General features: G+C 36.4%; 1 protein-coding gene across 7 annotated transcripts in view; it reads left to right on the forward strand.

The window, feature by feature from the left end:
* TTBK2 (tau tubulin kinase 2) overlaps positions 1 to 19615 on the forward strand; it is a 156633-nt gene that overhangs the window by 56109 nt on the left and 80909 nt on the right. For 2 of the 7 annotated variants that reach the window (XM_028495413.1, XM_028495414.1), the window contains exon 2: positions 6138 to 6249. The exons of the other annotated variants lie outside the window; for them this stretch is intronic. The gene's annotated coding sequence lies outside the window, so the exon portion shown is untranslated. The remainder of the gene's footprint in view (positions 1 to 6137; positions 6250 to 19615) is intronic. 7 annotated transcript variants of the gene reach the window in all.

The following is a 19615-nucleotide window of genomic DNA, read 5'->3' on the forward strand; positions in this document are numbered from 1 at the left end:
GAGTCCTCTCCCTCTTTTTCTTGATGAGTCTGGCTAATGGTTTATCAATTTTTTTATCTTCTCAAAGAACCAGCTTTTAGTTTTATTGATCTTTGCTATTGTTTTCTATGTTTCTACTTCATTTATGCCTGCTCTGATATTTATGATTTCTTTCCTTCTGGTATCTTTGGGTTTTGTTTGTTCTTCTTTCTCTAGTTCCTTTAGGTGTAACGTTAGATTGTTTATTTGAGATGTTTCTTATTTCTTGAGGTAGGCTTTTATAGGTATAAACTTCCCTCTTAGAACTGCTTTTGCTGCATCCCATAGGTTTTGGATGTTCATGTTTTCGTTGTCATTGTCTCTAGGTATTTTTTGTTTTCCTTTTTGATTTCTTCAGTGATCTCTTGTTTATTTAGTAATGTATTGTTTAGCCTCCATGTGTTTGTGACGTTTTTTCCCTGTAATTGATTTCTAATCTCATAGCGTTGTGGTCAGAAAAGATGCTTGATATGATTTCAGTTTTCTTAAATTTACGGAGGCTTGATTTGTGACCCAAGATATGATCTTTCCTGGAGAATGTTCTGTGCGTACTTGAGAAGAAAGTATAATATGCTATTTTTGGATGGAATGTCTTATAAATATCAATTAAATCTATCTGGTCTATTTTGTCATTTAAAGCTTGTGTTTCCTTTTTAATTTTCTGTTTGGATGATCTGTCCATTGGTGTAAATGAAGTGTTAAAGTCTCCCACTATTATTGTGTTTCTGTCGATTTCCTCTTTTATAGCTGTTAGCAGTTGCCTTATGTATTGAGGTGCTCCTATGTTGGGTGCATATATATTTACAAGTGTTATATCTTCTTCTTGGATTGATCCCTTGATCATTATGTAGTGTCCTTCCTTGTCTCTTGTAACATTCTTTATTTTGAAGTCTATTTTATCTGATATGAGTTTTGTTACTCCAGCTTTCTATTGATTTTCATTTGCATGGAATATCTTTTTCCATCCCCTCACTTTCAGTCTGTATGTGTCCCTAGGTCTGAAGTGGGTCTCTTGTAGACAGCATATATATGGGTCTTGTTTTTGTATCCATTCAGCCAGTCTGTGTCTTTTGGTGGGAGCATTTAATCCATTTACATTTAAGGTAATTATTTTCCCTTGCTGCTTTCAATAATTTTTCTTTGTCTTTAATTTTTGCCAATTTGACTACTTGTGTCTGCACATGTTTCTTCTTGGGTTTATCCTGTATGGGACTCTCTGTGCTTCCTGGACTTGGGTAGCTCTTTCCTTTCCCATGTTAGGGAAGTTTACAACTATAATCTCTTCAAATATTTTCTCTTGTCCTTTCTCTCTCTCTTCTACTTCTGGGACCTCTATAATGTGAATGTTGTTGTGTTTAATGTTGTCCCAGAGGTCTCTTAGGCTGTCTTCATTTCTTTTCATTCTTTTTTCTATATTCTGTTCTGCAGCAGTGAATTCCCCCATTATGTCTTCCAGGTCACTTATCTGTTCTTCTGCCTCAGTTATTCTGCTATTGATTCCTTGTAGTATATTTTTCATTTCAGTTATTGTATTGTTCATCTCTGTGTGTTTGTTCTTTATTTCTTCCAGGTCTTTGTTAAACATTTCTTGCATATTCTCGATCTTTGCCTCCATTCTTTTTCCGAGGTCCTGGATCATCTTCACTATCATTATTTTGAACTCTTTTTCTGGAAAGTTGCCTATCTCCACTTCATTTAGTTGTTTTTCTGGAGTTTTATCTGTTCCTTCATCTGGTACATAGCCCTCTGCCTTTTCATCTTGTCTATCTTTCTGTGAATGTGATTTTTGTTCCACAGATTGCAGGATTGTAGTTCTTCTTGCTTCTGCTGTCTGCCCTCTGGTCTGTTTTTCGTTTTGAGTATCACTATGTGATCATGGATTTTTTATATTTTATTTCAACCCACTGTAGTCATTATTCTTCTCAGACTAAAATTTTCACTTTTTTTCACTAGTGGATGCCCTTTTAAATTGGCTGCTTGTCCTTCTGATATAACTTCAGTGTTCTTTGATATCATTCTAGCTTTCTGGCCCAGTACGTGTTTCAGGCTTTCCCTTCACCAGAGTTGGAATCAGGAACCCTTTTTCTCCAAGATCCCTACTTCCTTCTATTGGGAAACAATTGAGATCATGGTGTGGGGACTAGGACACTAACTGCTATTAGACCAACACATTTCTCTCAATAGGTTTTCATAAATACTAGATTTTGCTTGGTTTATTCTATGTGCACTTTTCAATTTGTTTACATTGTGTATTTTATTTTTAAAAACATATTTGTGTTCTCTTTTAAATTTCAGGCTCTAAAAGGGCAGGAATTGTGTACTTTAATTTTTTAATTTTTAAAATTTGTTTATTTTATTTTTGGCTGCATTGGATCTTCATTGCTGCGTGTGGGCTTTCTCTAGTTGCGGTGAGTGGGGGCTACTCTTCATTGTGGTGTGCAGGCTTCTCATTGCTTTGGCTTCTCTTGTTGCAGAGCACAGGCTCTAGGTTTACAGGCTTAGTAGTTGTGGCTCACGGGTTCTAGAGCACAGGCTCAGTAGTTGTGGCGTACGGGCTTAGTTGCTCCACGGCTTGTGGGATCTGCCCAGTCCAGGGCTCAAACCCGTGTCCCCTGCATTGGCAGGGGGATTCTTAACCACTGCACCACCAGGGAAGCCCTGGAATTATGTACTTTTAAACTTGACATATTATGCTTAGTGGCAAAATGATAGCAGACAGTGGCTTTGTATTTGCTGATACATTTGTAAATGGAGATGTGGAGAATAGGATACCATTAACTCTTCTGTTTTGTTATTTTGTTAATAAAATTTAGTTTTTTGGTAAGAAAAAGAATTGTTAAGATTCTGGAATGATTCGTTAAAGAGTGTTATAAATACTAGTTGATAAAGTCACCTTTGGATGACTATGGCTTAGATTCTCAAAACCATATTATATAGATGTTCAATTCCTCATTGTTACAAAAGCCAGTCACTTGGGTGTTCCAGAAAATGATTTCTGTGGTTTGGAAGTTTTTTTTAACCTTTGCATATAGGTGGTGTAATATTTGGGGAATTCATAATATTATGACTAAAATTTATCCTTATATCTTTTCATTAAAGGAAGTCTTCCTAGGATCTTTAAAAGTTTATATTCTGTTTACTTGCTTCCAATTGAAATATAAATATATACCTAAGCTTAAAAATAGTTTTTCTTTAAAAATATTCTGTAGATCAGGTTTCTCACTAATTCTTATGTGTCTTCCCTCCATAATGTGTTCAATCTAATGAAGTTTTTTTGTACTTAAAAATCACTACTTAAATCAATGAGTGACTAGAACCTTGCCCAGCCTTTCCCATTTTAGCTCTTTACTTCATGCTGTAAATGATCAACATCATCTTATCTCTTGTGTCCTTTCAAAGCACCAACTTGAGTAAAACTGAGGTTTTTCTCTTTATTTATTACCTTGGGTGAAAAAGTAATTAATTAAAAGCTTGTTGAATTATTTAAAAGTTTTTCTCCTCTACATCCTCTAAAAGCAAGTGAAGATCCTATTAATATTAAGAAATAAGAGAGTAAATGCCACTGTTTGATAACCAAATAATTTTATTATTCTCAGTTGAAATAGGAATTAATTTTTCTTGCCCCATATAAATGCAGGGAAAAACTACCTTTTTCCTAACAGCCCATAAAGAGATTGTGATTTTTATTCTGACTTCTGGAGACTTTTTTTTTAAGCCCTGAAATATTGGTCCTGGATTTTATTTTTGCCTTAGAAACTGCAGAGCATAGGCCGAAAGTTGAGATGAAGGATAACTATTACAGAAGATCAACGGCACCTCTTCTGCCTTCCCTGCTTGACGTCTCCAGCTACTGCTGTAATATGTGACAACTTTCTTCCCCCGGTCATAAGAATATAAGAAATAATGTAAATTCTGGATTAGACCTCTGGTCTGTTCAGTATAGAATGTCTATGAAAGTTATTCCAAATTTGCTTGCCCTCGTTAAATTTCTGTTTAATCAAAGGGTGTGTTAGAAGATCTCTGATGACTCCTTTTATGGAAGAGCATAATAGACTCTGGGACCTAAAGTTTTGGGATAAACCCTTACCCCTCATTATATATTTTAACCTTTTAAAAACCTATCATCTGTCCTTTTGTTCATTTCAGCCTGTGCATTTTTTCCCCTTAAAGTAACTTTTGCTTGCCCTGGTTAAGGTTTATCTTTTGTATCAAAGGGTGTTAGGTGATCATTGAGAACTTTATCTGTTAGTATGTCCATTTTAGCATTTCCTGACTTGGAAGATTTAACTTTATCTGCCAGTTTAGGGATTTGTCTATTCATTACTCTATTTGGGTTTAGAAAAATGACATGTAAGAAATATCGGGTTGGCCAAAAATTTTGTTTGGGTTTTTCCATAAGCTCATGCGGAAAGACCTGAATGAACTTTTTGGCCAACATAATAGAATAGGTCTAGATTATTTTAAGGAGCAGAGGTTTATTTCCTTGAAAGAGAATATAATATATATAAGTATATATATTTATATGTGCTTTATATGCACAAAGAAAGTCTGGAATTGTATAGAACTCAAGAGACCATTTGGAATGGTTATATTTGGCTATTGGAATCAGAAGGGCCAGGGCAGGAAAGGCTCTTTTGCTGTTTCCCTTTATACCCTACGGTGCTTAAGAAATTGAGAAAAATATGCAAGCATTTCTTTTACAGTAAAAATGTAATTAAGTGATAAGAATAAATACCTTTAAAATCCATTCTTACTCTTTATCTTTCCTCAAATTTCTGAATGCTTGAAAATACCTGGTAAATTAGTACAGTATAGTGTAGTATAATGTAATTAGAAAGCTGTTTTGTGTTGTGAAATTACTTTATAAATGGTTGGTAATATCTTATTTGTGGGAAGATCTATAACAGTGTCTGTCTGTCTTACTATATGCTAGAAACAGTGTTACTGAACGCTAGGCTCATTCATACATATCCTGCTTTAATATCTTATATCTGTCTCATATCTAATTTATGCATAAGATCTTCCATTTTTTTACAACCCTTTTTAAGAGTGTAAATGTTCATGGTAAAAGAATTTAAAAATCAAACAGAAGAATAATGTGAAAAGTAAAAGATTTTTTCTCTTAGCCCTTCACTCTCCTTCTCTAACCACTCTTACTGGTTTCTTGTGTTTTTTTTCCAGAAACATTCAATACATATTTTAATCTGTTTATCCACATATATACATACATATATATAATTATATAGAATCATAATCAGATATAAATTCATATGATCATATGATTTATGGACATATTTGGATATATAATCATGTGATTATATAAGATGTGTATAATAATATTATGTGTGTGCCTGTGTGTATGTGTGTGTATAAAATCTCCCTCCCTACCTATAACCCCCAACCACGTGTGGAATCATACTAGTATATACTGTCCTGCAACTTGATGTGACCCTTTAGATTCAGACAGTAAGACTCATTTTCTATGCACCTTTATGTTCTCCAGAGGAGTGATCCTTCAAACATACCAATCGGATCATGTCACCCCCTGACCATTGCTAAAACACTTCAGGGCCTTCCTTTACTCAGGTAAATCCACCCACCTTAGATTAACATGGCATACAAAACCTTGAACTGATGCCTGCCTGCTTCTCTAGCCTCATTTCTTGAAACTGTTGGGCTTACACTCAGTGTTGGTCATCCTGAACGTTTTTTCAATTTCTTAAACAGTTTATACCTTCTCATCTGCAATTGGCTTCCTCTGTCTCATACTTTGGATAAGTACTTTAGTCTCAGTATTTATAAAAATCCACAGGTAGAATAAGATTTAAGGAAGTAAGGCAAAGTACAATTAAGAACTTCACTTTTTTCCTAAGCATTTAATTTCCAAAAGTATATATGCTTAAAAAAATGTGATCCTAGTAGCTTGCTTGTTCCCTTTTCCTCAATAAGGTTATTACAGGATTTATTTATTTTTAAATTTTAATTTCTTATAACCAAATTTAACAAATAGTTTAGTCAATCAGTTCTACAAAATTTGTTATGAAAAGCAGTAGTCCAGGTTCTGGTTCCAGATAAGATGGAGTAAGCACACTTCACCCTGTCTCTCCCACTGAATGCAGCTATAAGACCTGGACAGAATGCTTGGAGTGGCTATTTGAGGACTCTGAAAAATAAATAGTAGGAGGCAGATTGGGGAAGAAGACCAGAATTCAAAGTACTACTGAACCGGCGGTGAGTTTACCATTTTTTTTTTCTTCCAGTATGCCCCAGCCTGAGCTTAATGTATCCTGAAACTTGGACCTGAGCATTATTAACATGGACAGAAAAAGCACCACGAGAAGCCCTCTAGTTCTGACTCAAGGAGCAGGAAAGGGGTCTCCTAATATTCAGAGAAAATGTGGCAATCCCACATCTTCTCTTTTTTCTCCCCCCCCGCCCTTTTCTTCATTCTCTTGCCCCCAAGGCCTCAAGCAATCCTGGACAGTAGCTGCAGTGGCATCAGTGGGGCAGGCAGGAGCCTAAATCTCAGAGGGAAGGGACCCTTCCAAATCCCATTGCTTTTCTTCTCCCTCTACTCTTCTGTTGCTTGGCTCTGATGTGGGCACAGTTACAGGAAGTACATGGCAGAATGGGGTTAATGAAGCCCCAGCTTTCTGCTGGAAGGCTGAAAAAGGGAAGCCCCAGGAAACCAAAAGATTGCAGGAGAATGAGGAGCTTGGGAAACTGATCACTTAAAGTTGCTCACGGACTTCTGAGCTGACTTCCAAGCTGTGCATGCATGGGTGTGATCCTAAACAGCATACAAAAACATTGAGGACTGAATTATGGCATAGACCACCCCCAAGCCCCAAACTGGACACTGTGTGGGATGATTATGGAACACATTCAGTATGACTACAAAGGCTTTGCAAACTGAATTGAAATTGGAAATGCAGCCTGCAGAAGGATGGTCAGAACTTGAAGTGTGAACCCAACTGGGTCAATTACTGGCTAAAACAAAAACACCAACATTCTTGGTGGGACTTAAATAAGACTCAGATTCTCATAAGATAATATTCAAAACGTCCAGAATACAATCTTGAATTACTCAGCTTAAAAAGAACTAGTGAAATCTGAACTCACATGGGAAAAGACAGAAAACAGATGCCAGTGCCAGGATCACAGATGTTAAAATTATCTCAAAAAGACTTTTAAAATCAGCTATTATGACCATATTCCAGGAATGAGTGGGAAGATAGAAAGTCTCAGCAAAGAAATAGAAGATATAAAGAAGAACTAAATGGAAATGTTAGAACAGAAATACAATAATGGAAGTGAAAAACTCACTGGATGGGCTCAGTAGCAGAGAGAATATAACAGATGAATAAGTCAGTGAACTTAAAAAATAGATAAATAAAAATCCAATTTGAAGAATAGAGAAGAAAAGTTAAAAATAAATAAATAAGCAGCTTCAGAAACCTTGAGACTATCATAAGATCTAACATTTGTGTCATCAGAGACCCAGAATGTGAAGAGAACGGTTGTGGTGTGGCAAAAATATTTGAAGAAATAATGGCATACTGATTGGAAAGGAAGAAATAAAACTGTCTCTATTTGCAGATGGCATGATTGTATATGTAGAAAATCCCAAGGAATCCACAAAAAAATTCCTACAATAAATGAGTTTAGCAAGTGGTTCAAGGTCAGCCCACAAAAAGCAATCATATTTCTGTATACTAGAAATAAACCATTGAAAACTGAATTTTAAAAAATCCGTTTATAGTAGCTCTCCCAAAATGAAAGAATTAGGTATAAATGTAGCAAAATATGTATGAGATCTCTATGCTGAAAACTGTAAAACCCTGATTTTAAAAAAAAGTAAGAAAATTTAAATAAATGGAGAGACATGCATTCATGAATTGGAAGATTCACTATAGTTAAGATGTTGATTCTCCTCAAGTTGATTTATAGATTTAAAGCAATAACAGCAACAACAAAAATCCCAGCAGCACTGTTTGTAGTTATAGAGAAACCAATTTTAGAATTTGTATAGAAAGGCAAAGGACCTAAAATAACCAAAACAATTTTGAAAAAGAAAAATGTTGGGGGAGGGTCGGAGGGAGGGAGACACAAGAGGGAAGAGATATGGGAACATATGTGTATGTATAACTGATTCACTTTGTTATAAAGCAGAAACTAACACACCATTGTAAAGCAATTATACTCCAATAAAGATGTTTAAAAATAAATAAATAAATAAAAAGAAAAATGTTGGAAAAATCAAACTACATGATATAAAACTTAGTACAAAGCTACCACAATCAAGACTGTGATATTGGCAAAGGGATAGACATATAGATTAATTAAATAGAATAGATTCTAGAAATAGACTCACACAAATATGGCCAAAGTTGCAAAGTGGAAAAAGAATAGCACTTTTGATAAGTGGTGTTGGAACAATTGGACATCCAAATACAAAAATAGTGAACCTTGACCTAAACCACACACATTATACAAAAATAAACTTAAAATTTACTGCACATCATCTTCCCAGACCAGGGCTTGAACTCGTGTCCCCTGCATTGGCAGGCAGATTCTTAACCACTGTGCCACCAGGAAAGCCCTCTCATTTCTTCTTGTACTTATAATTTTTACTTTATGTTTTGATTCAGTACTATTTGATGCATATTGATCTGTGAAAGTTATATTTTCATTTGAAATTGTCTCTGATAATAATATAATATTTGTCCTGATTATTGCTTCTGAACTGGAATTTTGAACTGGAATTTGACATTGTCTTAACAACCTCAGAACCACCATGAGGATTAAATGAGATGTTACATGTCCTGAGCCCTAAATAAATGTCAGCTATTATATCTCAAAAATAAATAAATAAAATAAAATGTACCACATTTAAATGTGAAATATAAAGCTATACAGCTTTTAGAAGCAAACATAGAAAATCTTTGTGAGCTGGTGTAAGCAAGAAGTTCTTTCACATGATACCAAAATCATGATTGATAAAAGAAGAAACTGATGAATAGGACTGAATCAAACTAAAAGCTATGCTTGTGAAAGACACTGTTAAGAGAATGAAAAGACAGATTATAGACTGGGAGAAAATATTTGCAAATCACATACTTGCAAAGGACTTATATTCAGAATATGTAAAAACTCTGAAAACTCAACAGTAAGAAAACAATCTAATTTAAAATCTTTAATGGGCTTTGGCAGAGAGGATATAGAGTGGAAAATCAGCTCAGCAAAAGATGTTTAACATAACTAGCCATTAGGGGAATGCAAATTAAAGTCATGGTGAATTCCTGCTGCACATCTATTAAAATAGTATAAAATTTGACAATACCAAGTGCTGACAAGGACATAGAGCAACTGGAACCCTCATACCTTGCTGGAGGGGTTGCAAATTGATACAGCTCCTCTGGAAAACAATTGAACATATACTTAGCATATGTTCAATATGGATTCACTCTGTGACCCAGCAGTCCCACTCTCATAGGCATTTAACCTAAAGAAATGAAAATTTACATTCATACAGAAACATATACATAAATATTTATATCAGCTTTATTCTTAATTACCAAAAATATGTCCTTCAAAGAGTGAATGGCTAAATCAACTGTGATATATCCATACAATGGAATACTATTCTGTAATAAAAACGGATGAATTACTGATAAACACAACAATTCTTAATTTCTTCTTCTTAGGGAAATCACTTCAGGAACCTCCTAGTCTGCTCCAGTTAGGCCTGGTTATTTTCTACATTCACAGCTATTGTCCTTGGCTCACCCCGCAATGTCTTCCTGGGGACTCCCCTTGCTTCTCTTTTATATTGTGTGCCTTGTTGAATCCCTTTCTCTTTTCATTTATTCTCATTTTAGTGAAGCACCCCTCTACTAACTTCCTGAGTAAAGGGTACGTGGGAGATATATTTTTGAGATCTCTCTTGCATGTCTACCCTGATGTTAGAAAACACTGGCTGGATATAGAATTCTGGATTGAAAATAATTTTACTTCAGAAATTTGTCTTCAGACTCACTGTAGTGGTTGAGAAAGGTAATTCCCATTGTGATTCTTGTTACTTTGGCAACTTTTTTTTTTCTTTTTCTCCAGTGTTGTGCCATTTGTGTATTTTCATTTAGTAAGCCAGGCTGTGTCCTTTATTGAAACTTGCAATCTGAAAGTTTTTCTTGGGAAATTTTCTTGAATTATTTTGTTGGTGGTTTCCACCCGTTTATTTTATCTATCTTCTCTTCTGGAACACCTACCTGTTATGCAGATATTGGACCTCTTGCAGTGGTCTCCTAATTCTTTATCTTTTCTCTCTTCTTTTAAACATATATTTGTTTATACATTTTTGTAATAGTTTAGTACATTTAAAAAATAGGGTGAGGAAATCATGCTCTTTTTTTTTTTCATTCTAGTCATAAAAGCCTGCTAGTTTTAAATTGGCCATTGTGATAGGATAGTCTTGTTTAAATGATGAAATTCCCTGTGATGGTTATCTAGACTGAAGAGTTTGGAAACTTTCTTCTGCCTTTAGCTCCTGGTGAGCTACTTAGAACCTAAAGGATTGTTAGATGGGCATTCTTATGAATGCTGATAGGAGCCTTTATTCCTTAGACTCCTTGGCTGAATTATTTTTCCTAGGGACTTGGCTTAGAAGACACCCTTCCTTCTTTTGGTATCACTGTCAAGTTAACTCAGTCAGGCTCCAAGCTCTATGATGTATTCTAATCTAATCTCTTGCTTTCTCTGTAATGCTTATTCTTCATTTTTATAAGCTATAATTTGATCTTGTACTGCCTATATTGATCTTGTAATACATTTATTGCTTCTAACAATATTGTAAATTCTTTGAGGAAGGGACCTAGCCTTATACTTTTCTATCTCCCATTGGTGTGGATATTTCAGGAGTTATTATTAGGGTAGATATGGTTTGTTTGTTTTTGGTGAGGAGTGGGTAAATATGAGGAGTAAATGATAGATGGATAAGGAAGCTAATTTTGTTGTACCTTTAGTAGTCTAATTGTCCAGCTTTGCAGAATCCCCTTATTTGCTAATTTGTAATGACCTGGAATTTGCTCTTTGAATTCCAGAACATCCCCATTTAGTGGGTTAGGGATACTTTTAGTTCAGGTTTTCACTTTATTACTAAATGGCTTCTTTTATTTAAAAAGAAAAATAACGGATGCCCATTTTGATTGATTTACTTTCCTCTAGCAGCAAGTTATGTAAAATTACTTGCCTTTTGCATGACATTTTACTCTTATTAATATTTAACACTGAGGGGCTTCCCTGGTGGCGCAATGGTTGAGAGTCCGCCTGCCGATGCAGGGGACACGGGTTCGTGCCCCGGTCTGGGAAGATCCCACATGCCGTGGAGCGGCTGGGCCTGTGAGCCATGGCCGCTGAGCCTGCGCGTCCGGAGCCTGTACTCTTCAACAGGAGAGGCCATAACAGTGAGAGGCCCGCGTACCGCAAAAAAAAAAAAAAAAAAAAAAAAATTTTAACACTGGGATGTCGACCATCAAACCACTACCTGCCATAGTTTTAAGCTCTTGAATTGAAAGCAAGAGTAGTAGATGATCATCTGAAATTGTAAGAACAAAAAGATTCTTTAGGTTATGTGCATTTAGTTAAGCATATAGCATACCTCTTCCTTTAAGAAAAAAAAAAGCCTTAGATGAATAGAAATTCTTTCTTACATCACAGTTAAAATCTGTGTTTAACTAGCAAGGTCTTACTTTGCCTATAATATCTTTAGATATTATCTGTCTATCTAAATTAAGTCTACTTCTTACTGTCTTTTTTGGGTGGAGATATCACTGATTATTTCTCTTGTGCACGGAGCTTGCTGAGTCCACAAGCATTCCTTGTAGGGTTAGAGTAGTCAAGAGCTAGAAGACTTAAGAAAAAGCCTTAGTGGTGATATTTTGAGTGGTTGGTAAAGATCTGGTTTGTATGTTCAGGATTCCTTTTGTGTTTTAGCAGATTTCTAAGAGTAGACACATAAGCAGAAAGTTAAAATTGGTTTGTTGATATATTTCCATCCTGTGTTTTCTTGTGGTCTACAACCTGTGATTCCTAGTGATCAGTGCTGCCTTGCTGACTTCTTTCTCTAGTTCCATCTGTGCACCAGACTCTGCTGCTCTTGTCTCTAGGGAACTCTTATTTTAATTGTCTTGTTTGTTTTTTCCCCCTCTGTGCCTGGCTAGGTGACTAACTTGCTAAATATCTGAAAATCTAATCCTGAGTATTAATTCGTTAATATTACCTCCTACAGGGATATTTAGATTTTAAGAGCTGTATTTGATTTGAGGAGGCAAGGTTGACGGAAATAAATGTGAGCAATAAGGTAGAACATTTGTGAGGGACAATAAAAAAGAAACAGACTTAAGAGTGTATAATTCTTGTTAAACTGAAGGAAATGAGGTTTGAAGAGTAACGTAGAATGAATCTTGAATTCCAGGCTCACCATTTTATTATTTTTATTTTTTATTTTTTTATTTTTATTTTTTTTTTCAGGCTCACCATTTTAATCTTATTTCTTCAGGCATTATTGTTTATGGTCTCTTGAGCAGGCAAATGATAAAAACAGTTATTTGGGGGAGATATCCTATGAATAGTGTGGGCAGTGACATTATGGGACATGTTTGGCCTGGTCCACTGAAGTACAGTCAGATTTGACAGAATGGGTGGTGCCAAAGAGAGGGACACATGCTAGGTGAGCCTGGTTAGTAGAGCCAAGATTTGAACTTATATCTGTCTCCTTCCAAAATTAGTGCTCATAATCACTAAGCTTTAATGATAGTAATAGGGAGCATATATTGAGCATTTATTATGTACCAGGCAGTATATTAAGGATTAGACATACTTTAGCTGATTTCACTTGTGCAGTAACTCTTTGAGGTAAGTGCTATCTTACTCTTCATGTGGCTTGTAGAGGTTAAGTAACAAACTAGCAAGTGAAAAAGCTGATATTTAACTCAAGCAGTCTTGAGCACATGCACTTTTCCTACACACCAAGCTGAAAGATTCAGAGGTGGGATATGCTTTAGTTATATTTTGATGGTTTCCTTTGCTGTGCAGGAACTTTTTGATTTAGTGTAATCCCACTTGTTTATTTTTGCATTTGTCATCTTTGCCCTTGTTGTCAAGTCCAAAAAAATCATTGCCAAGGCTGATGTCAAGGAACTTACCCCTTGTGTTTTCTTCCATGAGTTTTATGGTTTCAGGTCTTATGGTCAAGTCTATAATCCATTTTGATGGACTGTTGATTTTTGATGTTTGATAGTTGATTTTTGTATATGGTATAAGATAGGGTCTACTTTTTTGTATGTGGCTGTCCATTCAGTGCTCTTTTTTCCTGCGATTATCTTTTCCATGTTGTGAACTTTATCTTCTTGTTGGTTTCTTTCACAGTTGAGAGACGATTGCCCATAGCAACTGGAAGGGGACTGTATGCTTTCTCTTTAAGTATAACATCACTTCTCATAATTATATGAAGGTATTGAGTTTTGCTCTGATTAGAACATCCCTGAAACAATTATACTTGTTAGAGTAATATCATGCATTGATTATCTTAAGTCTTGACTATCTAGTTCTCTTTTCATCATCAAAGTGATCTCAGTTTCTAGATTATTCTGATTGGCTTAGAGCAATTAATACCCAGCCTTGCCTGAGAGTGAATCAGACTCATTGAGACAGTGGATATACAATTGAGGAAGATCGTTCCCCAAGGGAAATTTGGGTGCTGTTAGTATGGAGGAATGAACACTGAATAATCAAGAAAATGATTTATAAATATACTATCTCATTTAATTTTTTTCAATAGCTCTGCTGAGGAAACCAAGACTTGCTCAAGGTCCCATAATTACTAAGTGGCAGAGCTGAAATCTAACTCAAAGCCAACTTTTTTTCTTTACAGCAGCATTGTGTCTCCTTCAGAGAAAAATAATAGGTTGTCCTGCATCATATATGGCATTAATGACCCTACCTTCTAAGATTCAAAAGTGATTTTCTACTGATTCCTTATTTAAAACTTAATCATCACAAGGTACCAAAAGTTATGGGGTACAGCTTAAGCAGTACTTAGAAGGAAATTTATAGCAGTAGACACCTACATTATGAGGCCAGAAAGATCTTCAGTAAATAACCTACCACCTTATGACACTAGAAAAAGAAGAGCAAATTAAACCTAAAGCAAGCAGAAGGAAGGAAATAATAAAGATTACAGTGGAAATTAATAAAAGAGAAAACAGAAAAACAATGGGGAAAAACTCACAAAACCAAAAATTGGTTCTTAAAAAAAATGAACAAAATTGACAGACCTTTAGCTAGATAGACCAAGAAAAAAAAGAAGACAAATTACTAAAATCAGGAATGGAAGAGGGGACATTTCTGCTGACCTTACAGAAATATAAAATGGATTATAATAAGGGAATGCTATGGACTACATGACAGAAAATTTAAAAAATTTACATGAAATGGACAAATTCCTAGAGACCTAAACTGTTGAAACTGACTCATGAAGAAATAGAAAATCTGAATAGATTTCCTTCTCAGTCTCCTTCACCATTTCCTTTTTCCTTCCCTGACGTGTTGGTGTTCTGGCGTTGACCCGATTCTCTCAAACTATCCATCTTTGGGCAGTCAACTCCGTTGACAATACACAGATCTATTACTTTATATAGTTGACCTCTGTTAAACTCTACCCCTAAATTCCTAACACAACTTGCATGTCCTATAGATAAATCAGTGCAAAATCCCCAAACCAGAAATCATTATCCTCTCTCGTACTTCTGTCTTGGTTTATATTAATGCAGTTTACCTTTTCCACTTAGCTTAAGCTAAAAGTCTTCCTTCACTTTTTTCTCTTCCATAATCTGTCTATTCTGTCTCTTAAAGCTTAACTTGAAAGCTGAATTCTCACTCCAGTGCTTTAATTTGAACCTTCCTTATCTTTAACTCGTCTGTTGTTTTAACCTCCTAATTGATCTCCCTGCCTTAATCTCTTACATAAATCAGCATCTAATGGTGAACAGCATTACCTTTCCAAAACACAGGCCAAATCATGTAGCTCTCATGCGTGAAAACCTTTGAACTACCTCCTCCCATCCCCAACTGTCACCCATTATCTAATAATGAGTAAAATCTGAATTCCTTTATGTGGCATATAAGACTTTAGTGTACTTTTCTTGTCTCAGCATGCCCCCCACCTGAGCCTACATTTTAACAATCATCCAGCCCTCTAGCCTTGTTAACTCTGTTAATTATCTTTCACATATACTTGGATCCTTCACACTTTGTGTCCTCTTAGAATACTCTTCTCATATATTTAAAATTTACTGATTTAACTCTCATGAAAAGCCTCATAAACAAAATTTTCACATCTTCTGTGTGTCCACAGCAATTTGTCTATAATGTAGAGCTCATCATACTGTATTACAATTTTTTGTTTATATATCTGGGCTGTGAATCCCTTGAGGGCATGGGTCTTACTTAATTTATCTTGTATTCCTAGTGCCTACTTTAGTTTTTGGCACATAGTAGGTCCTCTTGTCTGTGTTTTGTCATAGTCTTTATTTATCTTTTAGTTTTAATATTTATTTACAAGGTGTTACTTGACTTTAAAATCTGTTTCAATTGTTTCTGGCATAATGGATAAGAACAAAGGCTCTAGAATCAAACTGCTCCATCATTTTCCAGCTGTGGGGTCTCAAACAAAGTACTTAACCTCACTAAGCCGCCGTTTTCACATTGGAAAAATAGGGAAAATAATAATACTTACGCTATTAAGTTGTGAGGATTAAATACATATAAAGCATTAATATAATGCCTAGCATAGTATGCTTCCTATTATGCATGCTTTATTAGTTATTGTTATTTCTATTAATTTGTTCATTCACAAATATCAGTCAGGTGTTTCACTCTTTGCCAGGTACTGTGGAGTAGGTAACAGAACAGACAGACATGGTCCCTGTACTCATGGAGTGATACCTCAGTTTGTACTAGTTATCATAAAAGTTATTTTAAGAATTGCTCTAAGTGGTGGTGAAGAGTTACTGTTTCAGTTAAATTGTAGTTTCTCCATACTTCCAAAATTTTGTACATATTTATTGAACTAACCTTTATTAAGTAGTTTCATTAATTGCATATATCTAAAATATAAGATCAGTAGTGTACTATGTTATAATGTATGAGATAAGAACTCATTAAGCTCTTACCTAAAGCAGTGAAGATGTACCAGGGAATCCTAGAAAATTTGCTACTGACTTTGTGTTTTGGTTACCCAATAAAGGGTCTAGTTTATTTGATTTTTATCGTTTTAAAAGTAGGGTGGTTTTAGTATAAAGAGATAAATAGTATTCCTACATGACTTATCATAAAGATATTTTAAAAAGGGCATTCCTAGAGGAGTTAAATTTCGTATGGCCTTTTGTTATTAGATGATTTAAACATCTTTGTAATAGAAATGCTGCATTTAAATGTTACATGCTAAGAAGGCGGAATCTTGAGGAATGGATAATAAGAAAATACTTTAAAATGATTTTTTAATTGTTTCTATGAAGCTGAGGAAAAGAGTAAGTTACCAATTGGTGGTCATTTTAATCCTTTCATTCTTACTACAATTTATTAAATGACTTAGTTTTGCAAACATATGTAAAATATATGTAAAGTGATGTACATACATTGTACACATTGTGAATTATTGTTCACATTGCACCTGTTCTTGCTAGTTATGGCCCTTTTCAACAAAAGCACAGAGAATGAGAGAACAATGTGATAACCTAGATGCAAAAGAGAAGTGTGGAATTATTAACTAAATTAAATCTGGATTGTATTTATATATATTTATATATATATATTTTTTTTTTTTTTACTATTTGAAAAGTCCTTTAATATGTGAAAATAAATTTTTAAACGGACAATCAAATTGAAAAAGGTCAGCCGGGGTCATGGTTTGCTATCATGATGGCAAAATTTGTAAAAGTTGTACTACTTTTGTAGATCAGGGCAAAGCGCACACACACATGCACACATAATGTGTTGTGTGTAAATAAATTGGTATGGTTCTTTTGAAGATGAGTCTGATAGTATCTCAAAATGAACAATGTCTGCATTCTTGGAGTCATTACTTATGCTTTGGGGAAACTATTTCAACAGATGCAAAAGACAGTAAGAGGACATGGTTGCAAAGATACATCTTTTCCTCAGCACTGGTGGTTAGAGTGAACTATTCCGTTTTCATCAATAGGAGACTGTTTAAATAAATTATGGAAGTATAGTCATGTAGAATCCTCGCACAAGTTTAAAGACTCTCAGACACAAGACTAAATCTTCACGTCTGGATGTGTAACTCTGGGATAATAATAACAGGCACAGGTGTTGCAGTCCTGAAAATGTGCATCTCAGAGTTTTGTTTTGCTGCAGGGAGAACCGTGGATGGTCAACGTGGTGACTCTCGAGTCCATCCTCTGTTCTCCTGGAGGGCACACGGCCCTGATTGCTTCCACTTGGTGACTGGGTGGGGCAGGGAGATGGAGAAAGAAAGAGCCATTCAGGGTGATGGGGAATCTTCCCACAGACGGTTTGGGTGGGAGGGCTCCCCAGTAGCATCGCAGAAATGTTAGGATAACTGCACAGCTGTCTCAGCCTATCCAACTTCCTTCCTTCCTTCCCGCCCTGTCCCCTTTCTAGGTATCAGATCAGACTCGAGGGCACTTCCAGCCTCCTTTGGCTTCCACTCCATTTTTCGTCACTGGAGTTTCCCACAGTACACCTTTCACAGGTCTGATCTGATCCCCCCCACCTCCTTTGCATGCTTCTTGGGACACCTAGACTAATATAACACCAAAGTTCAATAAGTTAGCTCTGGTCAAATATATCACATAATTTTTTTTTAACATCTTTATTGGAGTATAACTGTTTTACAATAGTGTGTTAGTTTCTCCTTTACAACAAAGTGAATCAGTTATACATATACATATGTTCCCATATCTCTTCCCTCTTGCGTCTCCCTCCCTCTCACCCTCCCTATCCCACCCCTCTCGGTGGTCACAAAGCACAGAGGTGATCTCCCTGTGCTATGCGGCAGCTTCCCACTAGCTATCTAATTTACATTTGGTAGTGTATATATGTCCCTGCCACTCTCTCACTTCGTCACAGCTTACCCTTCCCCCTCCCCATGTCCTCAAGTCCATGCTCTAGTAGGTCTGTGTTTTATTCCCGTCCTACCACTAATCTCTTCATGACATTTTTTTTCTTAAATTCCATATATATGTGTTAGCATATGGTATTTGTTTTTCTCCTTCTGACTTACTTCACTCTGTATGACAGACTCCAGGTCTATCCACCTCATTACAAATAACTCAGTTTCATTTCTTTTTATGGCTGAGTAATATTCCATTGTATATATGTGCCACATCTTCTTTATCCATTCATCTGTTGATGGACACTTAGGTTGCTTCCATGCCGTGACTGTCTTTAAATAAAAACCATTATTTCTCCTACTGGTTCCTTGGCTGCTGCTTCTGTTGTACAGATCTTCCTCAACTTACCATGGGGTTACGTCCCAGTAAACCCATGGTAAGTTGAAAATATCATAAATTGAAAATGCATTTAATACACCTGACGTGTCAAACATCACTGCTTAGCTTCACCTACATTCAGTGCACTCAGAACACCTAGGTTAGCCTATAGTTGGGCAAAATCATCTAATGCAAGGACTATTTTTTAATAAAGTGCTGACCATCTCGTGTAATTTATTGACTACTGTACTGACAAGCAGAGTGCTTGTCTGGGTCCGTGGTGGTTGCATCTATCCGCTGTCTCCTGGTGTGGTCGCGTGGCTGGTGGGGAGCTGGGGCTTTGCCACCCAGCATCAGGAGGAAGTGTCTTTCCCCATACGGTGGGCCCGAGGAAAGCTCAAAATTCAAAAGTCGAAGTAGTTTCTACTGAATGCGTATTGCTTTCGCATTACTGTAAAGTTAAAAAATCCTAAGTTGATTTTCTTACTCGTGAAAAGTATATTCAGTCACTCGGTAATACTGATTTCCGTTCAAGAACGCTATAGTCGAGTTGGAGAGAAAAGATGAACACACAGGAGGAGAGGCAAAGAATTTCCCCCTGAAAACTGGTTGGTATAGCGTGCTCTAGGATCTCAGAGGGAAAAGAATCAACAGAGGGTAGTCCTGGAGGGCTTTACGGAGGAGGTGGGAATTGAGCTTGTTCTTAGCGGATGGTTAGTATTGGAGCAGCTGGAGAGAACAGAGAGAGAGGGAAGGCGTTGAAGATGTGGAACAAGACGGATAAAGCGTGGAGGTGAGCAGAGAGCTGCGTGCTTGTCCCAGCCAATCCTGATGAACTCAAGTGATTAGTTCAGAACCGCTCCCGTGGGGGTGTCATCTCCATCCTCAAGGACCCCAGGAGTGGAGGCAGAGGACAGGTGGCGAGGAACGAGCGCAGCCCTGGGCCACGGGGAAGGTTCACCCACTGCACCCGGATGCCGAGGGGGAGGGGCTCCGAGGAGGGAGGGATGCTCAGGCGGGGACAGCGCTGCACAGATGCAGGGAATGGGGGGCGGGGCTGGGGG

The sequence above is a fragment of the Physeter macrocephalus genome, chromosome 11 (assembly GCF_002837175.3).
Source record: "Physeter macrocephalus isolate SW-GA chromosome 11, ASM283717v5, whole genome shotgun sequence".
Classification (NCBI taxonomy): Eukaryota; Metazoa; Chordata; class Mammalia; order Artiodactyla; family Physeteridae; genus Physeter; species Physeter macrocephalus.